This window comes from Podarcis cretensis, assembly GCF_951804945.1.
Source record: "Podarcis cretensis genome assembly, chromosome: 6".
Classification (NCBI taxonomy): Eukaryota; Metazoa; Chordata; class Lepidosauria; order Squamata; family Lacertidae; genus Podarcis; species Podarcis cretensis.
The window spans coordinates 32222184-32234247 of NC_137175.1; the positions used below are offsets into that span (position 1 = coordinate 32222184).

The 12064-nt window shown below is 43.7% G+C and overlaps 1 protein-coding gene across 3 annotated transcripts in view; it reads right to left on the reverse strand.

The window, feature by feature from the left end:
- The window catches only part of PHF20 (PHD finger protein 20), a 44695-nt gene extending 34468 nt beyond the window's left edge, over positions 1-10227 (reverse strand). For 2 of the 3 annotated variants that reach the window (XM_079979014.1, XM_079979012.1), the window contains exons 1-2: positions 10077-10218; positions 3386-3525 (exon numbers count right to left, since the gene is read on the reverse strand). The gene's annotated coding sequence lies outside the window, so the exon portion shown is untranslated. Of the gene's footprint in view, positions 1-3385; positions 3526-10076 lie in introns of all 3 variants that reach the window. The other variant, XM_079979013.1, reaches the window with a different exon arrangement.
- Positions 10228-12064: the final 1837 nt, after the last annotated feature.

The following is a 12064-nucleotide window of genomic DNA, read 5'->3' on the forward strand; positions in this document are numbered from 1 at the left end:
CCTTTTGTAACTTGTTGCTGGTGAAAATCTGGTCTTGGTTAGCACAATTATTTGTGGTAACTGTATTTTGCCTGCCAGATCACCACTTTGATGAACACTATGTTTTATCAGACAAAAAGGTATGAAAGATTCAAAACAAGATTCCATAATTTTACACGTCAGCTTATTTTATTGGTCTTGCAGTGCGCGTTCTCTCTATCCCTCCCTCACACACGCACAAACACACAAGCTGCAAACTATCAAAAGAGGTCTATGTGGATAGCCAATCCTGCTACTGTAGAACACACTAGAATGGGACATTCATAACCATGCGCCTGCCTTCTCTGACTTAAAAGGCCAGTATGTAAAGCAAACCTTAAAGCTAGGCATGCAGAGCAAGATGCTGGCAACTAACTCCAGTCAACAGCTGCAGAGTGTCCTACTGTTTCTTACCCAGAAAACCAACCTATTAGACACCTGTACAAGGTATAATTTCCCACACCTCTTTGTAAACCAGGCAGACAGGGTTTCTCCCTTAATACAATACTATGTATTCAATATACAACACAAAAGAAAGGAAGTCTTGTCCATCTGTGTCACTGGATTCTGGGCCCAGAAGGCATAGACAGAGATATGTAGCAACTTAGCTCAGCTCTGCTCTGCATATGGGAAAAATGAATGAAGGGACAGGAAAGCTTTGACAGAGCCGGGCAAGGAGCAGATTTCATGTGAGAGAAAAAGGGGGTGACTGATATTTCTATCTATCATGTTCTCTTTTTGGTTCAGGGTGGGTTACTAAAAAAATTTGTCTTTAGGCCAAAGAAATAACTGCCTAAATTTCTAAGCCTACTGAGCACTATTAGAAAGAATTACTGTACGGAAACTGTCAAGCAGGCCTCCAGTAGCAGCTATCAGGTACATAAGCAGCAAGTATTTTTTAAAAAAGTAAGTTTTAAGGTCTCCTAAGTCCCCTTTGCATGTGATGCCTAGCCAGAGGCTGTAACCCAAAGCAGCTAATCCAATAGTCACCAAAGGGACCATGACACCTCGCCAGTGGAATATAACTACGAGATAAATCAAAAGCCTTCACGGGCTTTCCAACTGAATGGATGAAGGAGCCTGAATACATTTTAAACCATCTGTGTGAATTGAGTGTGTGCTGAATCCTCATGCACAGAGCATAATATGCTTAAAATGTGTGGTCTCCACTTCCTAGGTGGTTCTCCCTCAAACAGAAACTACTTTTCCCCCAAAAGCTTTAAGACATTTAATATGTAGATGCAGTTAAATGTATTACAGAATGCTGAGCTGCTCATATTAATGACTTTCCCACCAGATAAGTGCTTTCCACCATCAGCTTCTTAATAGCACTGAAAAGTAACCTAGTTTTCAAGAGCACTGCATTTTATTTATTCTGCCATGTTGAGCTTGAACATACCACAGCCAGGTGAGTTCAGGACATGCACCAAGGCTAGCATTTGTCTATGGACAGCTATGCTTTATTACTGGAGTCCAAAGGCTATTTCCTCCCACAATGGAACTGACTAGATCCAACTGACTTTGGTCAAGTCAGTTTATTATTGGACTATTATCATCCTGCATTATTCATTTTATTTATTTCTCCTTGCACTTTGTTCCTGGTCTCACCAAAGGCCTGTCTCTAGATTCTAATTCTGTTCTTCAACACCCTAAACCGATTCTATGATAATAATCATGCTTCCATACAACTGCATATTCTATTTCCTTTGCTGTATCCAGCCTGGAAAAGATTCAGCACTCATAACCTTTATGTTCCATTTCCACAATGCACAGAATGTCTGTAATACTATGTCTCTGTCTGAAGACCAATCCAAGAGAGAGGGATAGTACCTGCACATCAAGCTCTGTTCTTGACAAGCAGCCATGGACTCCAAGTGCCAGGTTAAAAAAGAATGGTTTTATACTGCAGTAATGATTTACAGATTTAAAGAAACCACAGATGATCACACTATTTTTCATATTAACTGCTCCTGCTAGTTTACTCATGTTAATGTGTGGTAGACATTATGGGGCCCAGTACAGACATAATGCTAGCTCCCTAAACTGCAGGTGGAAGTGACCCATGCTTGGGAATATACAAACTGCCCTCTTTCTCCTCCACTTTTTGGCACAGGTTTTCCTATTTTTTCTCTTGTTCACTTAACTGTGGGTTATCATTGCATCTGTACTGATATTTGCCATGATTAATGCTGACCAGGGTTTGGAAATTCAGTCTTAAGTGCAGTTATGAAAGGACCTTTTTATATGATTAGCATTAACTGTGCTTAGTACCACTGTATGAAACTGGGTATTTTCAAGTTTGGCTGTAAAATTTCATGGTGGTTTATGAATTGGAGCATATCAATGTCCTACAATGTTTCTGCATGCCTTCATTCCCACTCACTTCACCATTTTGTCACTGAAGTAATTACATAATGTGCTTTTACTATACTACAGTGGAACCTCGTGTTACGTACCGTCCTCCTTGCGAACGCTTCAGGTAACAAGCTCCGCTAACCTGGAAATAGTTGCTTCTGGTAGTGAACTTTGCCCCTGGGATGTGAGCGCATCCCGGTGGCACGCGTGCAGTGGGAGGCCCCATTAGCAAAAGCGCAGCTCAGGATACGAATGGTTTCATGTTAAGAATGGACCTCCGAAACGAATTAAGTTCGTAACCAGAGGTACCACTGTATACTATACTTTTTCTGATGAATGTGCCTAGTGATATATTGGTCCAATTTATATTTATATTAGTCATACACCTTATGTGCAAACTGCTTTGAGATGGTGGTTAACCAATTAATAAATCAGTGATAATACTTATTTCATGATGATTATGATTTCTGTTTTATTAGTATATCAGTGGTTCTCAAATTGGAGGGTGGAAGAGACAGAACACCTTAATGGGGTAAAACATTCAAAGGCAAGATAGTATCATTGAAGATATGGAATCTTTCTCCTTTCACTAGCCAAGGTTTGTGGGCTGAATGCCTTCTGGCAGACATCACTCACTGGATGCACACTGAGTTTGTAAGAGTGACTGCATCCCCACTATCTCATCATACCACCCTTATCAGAGAAGAAGGTTGCTAAGATAGATAGGGTGCCTTGTCTGGAACTTTAGGAAGCATATTCTTCTCTAATAGCAATATTTGATTAGTAGCAAACATATACTAATGAAGCAGCAGAATGAACACAACTGTTTACGAGATTCTCCACACAATCACATGTAGCACACATTACTGGAGTTGGTTTACAGAGCTACATGGCACAATAAAATAAAGAAGTTTGAGATACACTGAGATAAGTAATATAATCATAAATACTCAGTGGTGACATGTGTTGTGCATCATACCATAAGTAATGGCAAGAACAAATAAAATCTCACCCAGTTCACCCCCCGCAATTTGCATGCCCTCATCAGAATTGGTCAGTCCAAAGTAGGAGTGGTGAATGTCCATGATGCCTGACACAATTAGGATCCCTTGCAAGTGGATGGCCACAGCCAGGCTGCGCTGAAAAACACACCTGCAGGTAAGAAAAGGCAATTGCTACATAAGGCTAAGACCATCACTACTATGGTTTTAACATTCCTATAAAAACAGGCAGCATTCCTGGAGCAAAGATTTAGAAAATATCTTCCTTGACCCACACCCTGTCCCAAATGCAGAAATGTATTAACAATTCTAGGTATACACACTGATCTCAACCCCAAAGTGGAATTTTGAAGGCAAAAATAAAAGGATTCCCCTTGAATTGAATTTCCTTATCTTTAAATAATGCTGTGTAATGTAATGTAAACCTATCAAAGGATTAGGGATGAGAAAAGTATTCTTAACTACACAAAACATCAAAAACTAATGGGCTACATTCAAATGTTTATTTCTCCATTTAGCATGTAATTTAAGCACATATGATCCTTTAAGTCTTTACTGACACAATGTATTTTTTAAAAAAGTTGTTGCCTGGTATATAACCCAAAATACTTTAATTATTTTCTTGAAATTCAAAGCTCTAAAAATGTAGATTTGTATTGATTACATTTAAGAAACTGTTAAATAAATACTTGTATGAAGAGAGCTGAGGCAGTGGCAGATGAGACGATTACCTCATCCCCATTAGATAACTGGCACTAGCAGGCATGGAGACAGATGGAGGTTCTGCAGGTGACACTGCACCTATGGGCAACAAATTAACAGGTGGTGATCCCATTCCCACTATGGCTGGCTACTCTTTGTTCCTGTCCAGTTTCCGTATCTCTTCCCCCAGGATTCTGCTTCCACATTTCTTTTTATTACCTAGATCTGTTTATCCAGGACTGACTACTTACTGAGGATTCATGCACACTTTTAACTGTGCAGGGCAGACCCTCAATTTAGTTACTGCCTCCAAGTATGGGAAGTATAATTGGGAAGGGCGGGGGGGGGGGAGGTAGACTTGAAATAACTAATTGTTATGGTCCAACCATTTCGTGAGATTTGGTCTTACAGCAGCAGCTGGCAGCTCTCCCCTGCAGAGGTAAGTAACCCATTAAGAATGTCTGCCTCCAGAGATTTCAAGAATGAAGCAGGTCAGATGACAGCTAGAGCACATATGGTGCAAGACTTGCCACAAATGCAATTGAGCGCATGCTAAAGGGCATGACTGTGCCTACTGTGAGGTGATAACGGGTGGCGGAGAAAGTATATTCTGTCACCTCCATCTCATCCTTAGGTAGCCATGGAACAGAGGTTAACATCCATCCCAATAAACAGGAGCATAGGAAGTCTGCTGTGGTAAGTTTACAAGACACTTCAATGATGAAATTTACTGAATCCATGATGATTTGGACAACACGGCTGTGAAAAGTCTAGATAAAGTGTAATCTGGTTTTGTGAGAGCAGTTTTAGCCTTTGAGGTCTGGGGATGTGGGACAAGGTGCTTATAGCCGTTTGACTGACCTGGCAACTTCTCAACCTTTTCACATTGTGGCTGATCTGAACAAGCTTGTGACGGGTGTTGTGTTTTACTGGGTAAGTCCAAGGCATGGTAAATGCATATTTGTGTGCAGAAGCAGTGCCTGCCATCCTTAAAGAAGCAGTAGTGCAGCCACTCTTGAAGAAGAAGAAGAAGAAAAACAACAACTTGGTCACAGGGGCTTATGATAACTACTTTTTAGGGAAGATGCTTAAGAAGGGTGGTGGTGGCAGCAGTTTGGCTCCAGGTGCTCCAAGAGCAAGGTGGGCCAATATTTTCATACCCAGTGGGCCACAAGAATACTTTGTTTGGGAACCCATGGGCCGCACACTGTCTTGTCATGCAGAAATGGGGAGGCCAAAATTTGATGCCGCTCCCCCCACCTCCCATGCTGCCTTCCAAAAGCCAAGTAAGTGAGGTGCTGACTCTAGGACCCTATCAGAGCCCTCATGCAACCTTTCCAAAGTCCAGTGCCTCACTTACCCAGCTCTGAGAAGGCAGTGTGAGGGCTGGGAGGGGTCAAGTGTTGCTGATGGCTGCCAAAAAAAGCCCTAGGCCTTGGGCCGTGTGTTGGATCATCCTGTCCTAGAGGAAACTGATTATCTACACTCATTCCAGTCTGGGTTCAAAACTGATTTGGCCTTGGTTGCCTAATCATTTCACAGAGAGATTCAGGTAGGTAGCCGTGTTGGTCTGATGCAGTCTCTCTCTCTCTATGAATATAAATGTATATACATTTATATATAAATGTCCAGTAGCACCTTAGAGACCAACTAAATTTGTTTTTGGTATAAGCTTTTGTGTGCATGCACACAATACACTAGTATCTGAAGAAGTGTGCATGCACACGAAAGCTTATACAGTCATACCTCAGGTTGAATGTGCTTCAGGTTGAGCGCTTTCGGGTTGCGCTCCATGGCAACCCGGAAGTAACGGAGTGCGTTACTTCCGGGTTTCGCCACTCACGCATGCGCAGACCCTCAAAATGATGTCACCCTCCCTCTTTTAATGGTAAACATGCAAATTGTATTGATGAAGCTAAATTGCTTGACAATAAAAAGTGGTAAATATTCTGCTGTTTCACAGGCAGTTTTCCATACTTGCAGGAACTAAGCCGGCAAGTTTTTTAATCTTGAGGAGGGGAATGCTTTGTCCCGTGGTACATAAAAAAGGTAGGCTGATCATATAGCTTATCCAAAAATAGTGGCTAAGTCTTCAGTAAACCACTGTATTATAGTGGTTCCATGCATACCTACAAGGCCTGTTTTACAGCATGGCATTGGGTGCCTGCATCTTGGCCTTGTGGGGGGTGAAGCAGGTAACTTCTTGTCTCTATTGCTGTTGAATATGAAACTGTTCAAGGTAGTCATTAGGAAATTTGGGGTGTGATGTCATCAGTATGCAAATGACACCCAGCTCTACTTCTCTGTTACATCAGAGTCAGGAATAGATATGCAAGTCTCCCTGGACAAAGGGATTGATGAGCGTCAATAAGATAAATCTTGATAAAATAAAGGCCTTGTCAGTAGGAGGTTCCCGGGTCTGGGGAGTGGACACATTGCCTGTTCTGGGGGGGGAGGGGCTGCACTCTCTCTGAAGAACAGGTGCAAAGTCTGAGGGCACACCTTCATCCACTATTGTTACTGGGGGCCCAAGTGGCCATGGTAGCCAGGGTGCCTTTTACCAACTTTGGCTAGTGCACCAGCTGTGACAGTTCCTGGACAACCTAGACACAGAGATTCATACATTGGTAACGTCAAGGCAGGATTTTCTTTGTGGGGACGCGCTTAAGGTTGGTCTGGAAACTGCAGCTTGTGCAGATTGCTGCTGTTATGTTGCTGAGTGGAGCTACCTACCAATAGTATATGACAGCACTTTGGAAAGACTTGCCCTGGCATTTTTACCACTGCATAAAATCAGCATTTCCCCTATGTGATTATCACTAAGATATTGTTATATATTATTTTAAATTGCTCTGTCAATGCTTAAGAAATAAAATTGACAATATGTGAGCGCATGTAGCTTAATGCTCAAGACTGGCATGTCTGTGTACATTGTTTTTTGAGAATTGCTTGTTGTTTGAAGAAAAGATACAACCTGAATATTATACAACAGATAAACACAAAACTACTGGGAAAGGTTTTAATTCCCCAAGGCTGATTCTAGTAACAGTAAATGTTTGGCAGAGTCAAAGGGAATATATTGTGATAATAAGGATTGTTGGAAAAAGAATATTTAAAGAAAATAATAAAAATTTATCTGGGGAAAAATGTTTAGCAGAAGTCATCAATATTTCTGTTTTTCCTCTATCCTTTCTGCTGCATTTGCAAAAGCTGTTCCTCATAAATCTATAGTAAATTTTATTTACCATTTCTGCATCTAAAAGACCTCTTCCCTATTTGGGTACCAATACCCAAGTACAAAATATATTCATATCATATTGTAACATACTGTATATAGTGTGTGATGAATTTATACATTGCCACCAATTGTATTTTCCTGTTCTAAAAGTGCATTAGTTCTGCACTCAATGATTCGAGTCTATCAAGTATTTGTAGTGATTTAAATTAATTTAAATTCATGTTAACTGGAGACGATCAGTTATGCTCTGTAATGCCCACTGATACAATCCTTTAAAAGAGAGTAACTACAATGCGGCGCTAAGGTTCGGCCTAGACAGCGTATTCAAAATAGTACCCACACTAAGAGGAATAAATTTGCTGCTGTTATAGAGCAAATTACAACTGTATTCAGCCACTGATTTCTGCTACCACCCCACTTGAAAAACTGAAACTTCCAGCTTACTAGAACCACCAGCTACTAATTCTTCCTCCTCTGCCCCTGCTCAGTTTGCATATCATAGCAACATATGAAGCTGCCTTACGAGTCAGACCATTGCTGGATCTAGTTCAGTACTGCCTACACTGACTGGCAATGACGCTCCAGGGTTTCAGGAAATGCCATTAATTAAACCTGGGATATTTTACATACAAACCAAGTGCTGTACCACTTTAATTACTTTCATTCCCTAAGTCTACATACATAGCAGTTTAAAGGAGTGAGTGGGTAAATGAAGGTACTGCAAATACAGCTACTTTGATTTTTCCGATAATCACACAAAGCAACAGGATTATATTTGTACAATTTCCTTGAAGGTATTTATCAGGCTGTGTGGTCAGTCTGCAGCATACACACCACAAGTTGCATAAACAGCAGGAGTTTGTGGCACATCTGAGCAGGGGCAAGAAGTACTGGGAGCCTGGCTACAGCAAAGTGTCATCACCCCCATGCTCTGCTGGCCTCTCCTGTGCTGCATACTTCTAAGGTTAGTAGGGTCTGAGGCAAAACCAAACCATTGTAGAGAGGTTGCCTGTACTGTTTAATAAATCTAGCATACACAAATCTACCATACACCTTTTCATTCTTTGGGTTTGAAATACTGTGGCACATTTGCTTAAAAAGTTATCTATTGTTGCATTTAGAAAAATGAGGAGGGTCAGTAAAACTATCCAGCTAATTATGTCTTCAATTTACTATTTATTTAAATATCATTATATTTTCCCTTCATTAAAAAAATAACATGGATGATGGCAGTATTCTGTTTGATTTACAGATCAGCTATGTCATCTTGCCACTGAAACACACTGTGTGCTGATATCTTAGCTTCCAAGTAAAAGAGGATCTAATTAGAATGCAGTAGCATTAACAAGAATGGAAAAGTAAATATAGTTTACAAGCAGGTGATATACTAAAGTTTTAGCAACTCTGGATAAAAGTTCTTCTGAGTATCTTGGTCCTGAATTTACTTTGATCCCACAGGCAATGTTTATTGTACAAGAAGTTAAAATACATCCTCCCCTGTGGTTTTCTGTGGCAGATTGAATATTTTCAATTCTTTGGGAACAAAATATATCTAGGTTTCTAGGTAAAATACAAAATATATCTAAAATACAAAATATATCTAGGTTTCTAGGTAAAATACCCAAGAATACTTGCCACTGCAGCCTACTTTCCCATAGGCACAGAAAAGGTAAGCAAAGTGAATTTGAAACACGCAAAGTGAAACCACATTTCTCAAAAGGCCTTACAAACAAATACCCACAGCCAACATGAAGGGCACTGACCTATTCTAACAATATAAGCCCTAAGGGCAAGCAATTAGGAAAACATGTGTTATGTAACTGCAACGCCCATTATGACTGTCAAGAAAATAATACAGACTCCAGGTCCCAGCAATTCATCACCACCTTTAATTATTACAAGAGATAATCTCTGCCCAAGGAGAAGAGGGAACAATTATCAAGGGTGTCACTACGCCCTAAGCGGCAATTATTGCGGCCACTACTAGATCACTTTCCTTAAAAAAAAAACCCCACTAATCGTGGGGCTCTCAATGAAGCCAAAGCAGCCAATGAAACAAACCACGCGCGCCAGTCCTGTGGTACAAAAAGATGCGTAAGTTGGCGTGTTATTAAGGGGGGGGGCGGGGAATGAAAGCGCAACTGCGCCTCGATCCAAACCGGACGCTGCGCCTTGAAAGGGATGAGCGGAGTCTTGGCTGATGCAGAACCTGCCACGATCAAGGTCACGTTACTGACATCCTAGAAACACAGCATCCCTCCTTGCCCAAGAGGAGGAGAAGCTCGCCTGCCCTTTTGGCTTTCCTCCGCTGACGGGGGCCGAGCGGCGTCAGCAGCAGCCTCCGATGAAAAGCATGGTGCCGGGAGGAAGCCGAGCGCTGCGAAGAGACACGCCGCCGACACCCGCCCGCCCGCCCCTTCGCAGGGCAAGAGGCGGCGCGGGAGACGTGACGGGCCCCTGCGGGAAGCCGAGCGCCGGTCCCACGCGGGCGCCGAAAGCCGCTCGGACGCTGCCGGAGGGACCGGCGAGCCAGCCAACCCCCTTCCCGGCTCCCGCTGAAGGAGCCTCCGGGCACCCCGAGCCCGGAGGGAAGAGGCGCCGCCCGGGGCCCGGGACTCCCTCCTCTCTGCCACAGCCGCGGCTGGTCCCCGCCCCTCTCCGCCTTTGTGAGGCCGCGGCGGGAACTCTTCTGCGCTCGCTGCCGGGCTCCCCCCGCCGCCTCCCTCTCTCCGCGGGCCGCCTAGGGAGCGCCATGTCCTTACCGGGGAGGGGGGGTTGCTTTTCGTACGTGCCAGGGGCTCGAGCCGCGGGAGCAGGGGCCGCCAAGGATCCGCTCGCCGAGTCCAGCCCAGCGCCGCCGACTGAGCAGCGCCACAAAATGGCCGACGCGACTGCGGCGCCGCTAGCTCGCCCGCCTGCCTGCCTGCCGCGAGGGGAGGGGAGGGTCCTCCTGTGGGAGGGGCGAAAGGGCCAGGGGGCGTGGCTCCGGCGGAGAGGGCTCGGGGGCCCTCGCGCAAAATCCAGGCGGCGGCGGCGGCGGCCCGTCACGCGCGCATCCATCTCTCGGGACCCGGAAGGCGTCGCTGCTTTCCCGTTGTCCAGTGAGAGGAACTCACGACACAGGCAACGAGCGCGTGCTTTTTTCAATACCCGCTGCTGCTGCTGGACTCGGGTGTATTGAATCCTTGGAGAGAGGGGCCAGCAGCCGCAAATTATGGACCGCTTTTAAGGCCACGTTTAAAACATACCAAACCTTTTCCTCCTTCACGCGGGGAACAGGGCAGAGTTCAGTGACTGGAGTACGTGCTTCGTATACAGTGGTACCTCGGGTTAAGTACTTAATTCGTTCCGGAGGTCCGTTCTTAACCTGTCACTGTTCTTAACCTGAAGCACCACTTTAGCTAATGGGGCCTCCTGCTGCCGCCGCGCCGCAGGAGCACGATTTCGGTTCTCATCTTGAAGCTAAGGTTTTAACCCGAGGTACTATTTCTGGGTTGAGTCTGTAACCCGAAGTGTATGTAACCTGAAGCGTATGTAACCCGAGGTACCACTGTACACAGCAAGTTCTCTCTGATCCCAACCACAGCCACTGGTGTAGTGGTCAACTCTGAAGTGCAGGCACTCTTCAAAGATAGAGTTGCACCTTGGCTTGTGAGCTTATACAACAACAAAAATTAAATATGAATTTTTTGACCAATGCAGACATTACGGCTTCGGTATCAAGGCAATTTTCTGCTCACTCGCTCTTCCAACCAGGGGCATACTTTGAAGTTGGCCATGTTGGCTCTTGGCCCCCCTTCCAAGGGTGGGTGGGTGGGTGTGCAAAAAAAAAAAAAAAAATTGCTTCTCTCCACTCTGGTTTGGAGTGGCTAGGAGCCATTTTGCTGGGAGGAGAAGCAAGTTGGTTTAGAATCTTGCTATTTAGGGTGCTCATTTCTTTTAAAATGCAGGTTATCCTTGTTTGTCATTTTTCTGGTTTTTAAAAAAATGTTTTAATGTTTATTTTAATGTTTCTTCTCAACATTTTCCGGGAGAAAATCAGGACCAGATTCTCCCCTTTCAGGTTTTGGAGGAAACAATTAAATAAGGTTATATAACATAACTCCTCCTCAGTCCGCTGCTCTGAGCAGCAATCAGAATCTCTGATGTTGGCGACGGGATCACTGACCATAATCAGAATACAGCGTAAAGCGTTACGGAGCCGAGTTCCGCCGGTTTAGAGACCTCTTCATATATACCGGTAGTTAAGATTCTTACACTGGCCATAGGGTGGCAGTATTTCCCTAAACACATCCTTTGTTTTCATTCCATTAACTGAAGAAATCAGCTGCAGATTATCAAGAATGAGCAGCTTAAAAAAACGTTTAGGGGTACTCTCTCCCTGCCAAGTTTTGATGGGCAGAATTTTACTTATTCTGCCTAATAATATGGACAAGTTGTTGAAGATTGAGCCCAATCATATACCCCCTTGATCCCTGCCCTGTTTGGCTGGTGGAAACTGCCCCAAGCAGCTTGTCTATTTGGGAGTATCAACACCTATTTATTAGATGATGTGGAACCATTGCTTTTGTGTGTTTTTACACATATACATTTTTTTAAAAAAGTTGCATCTCCCCTGAAGTACTGAGTACTTCCAGGTGGGGTGGGGTGGGGTGGCTAAATAGATGGTAGATTGAAGTGAAAATTCCATGTTCTCATGTCTACCATCACAATTTGTTCTCAGCTCTGATGTGCACAATGAGAAGCTAAT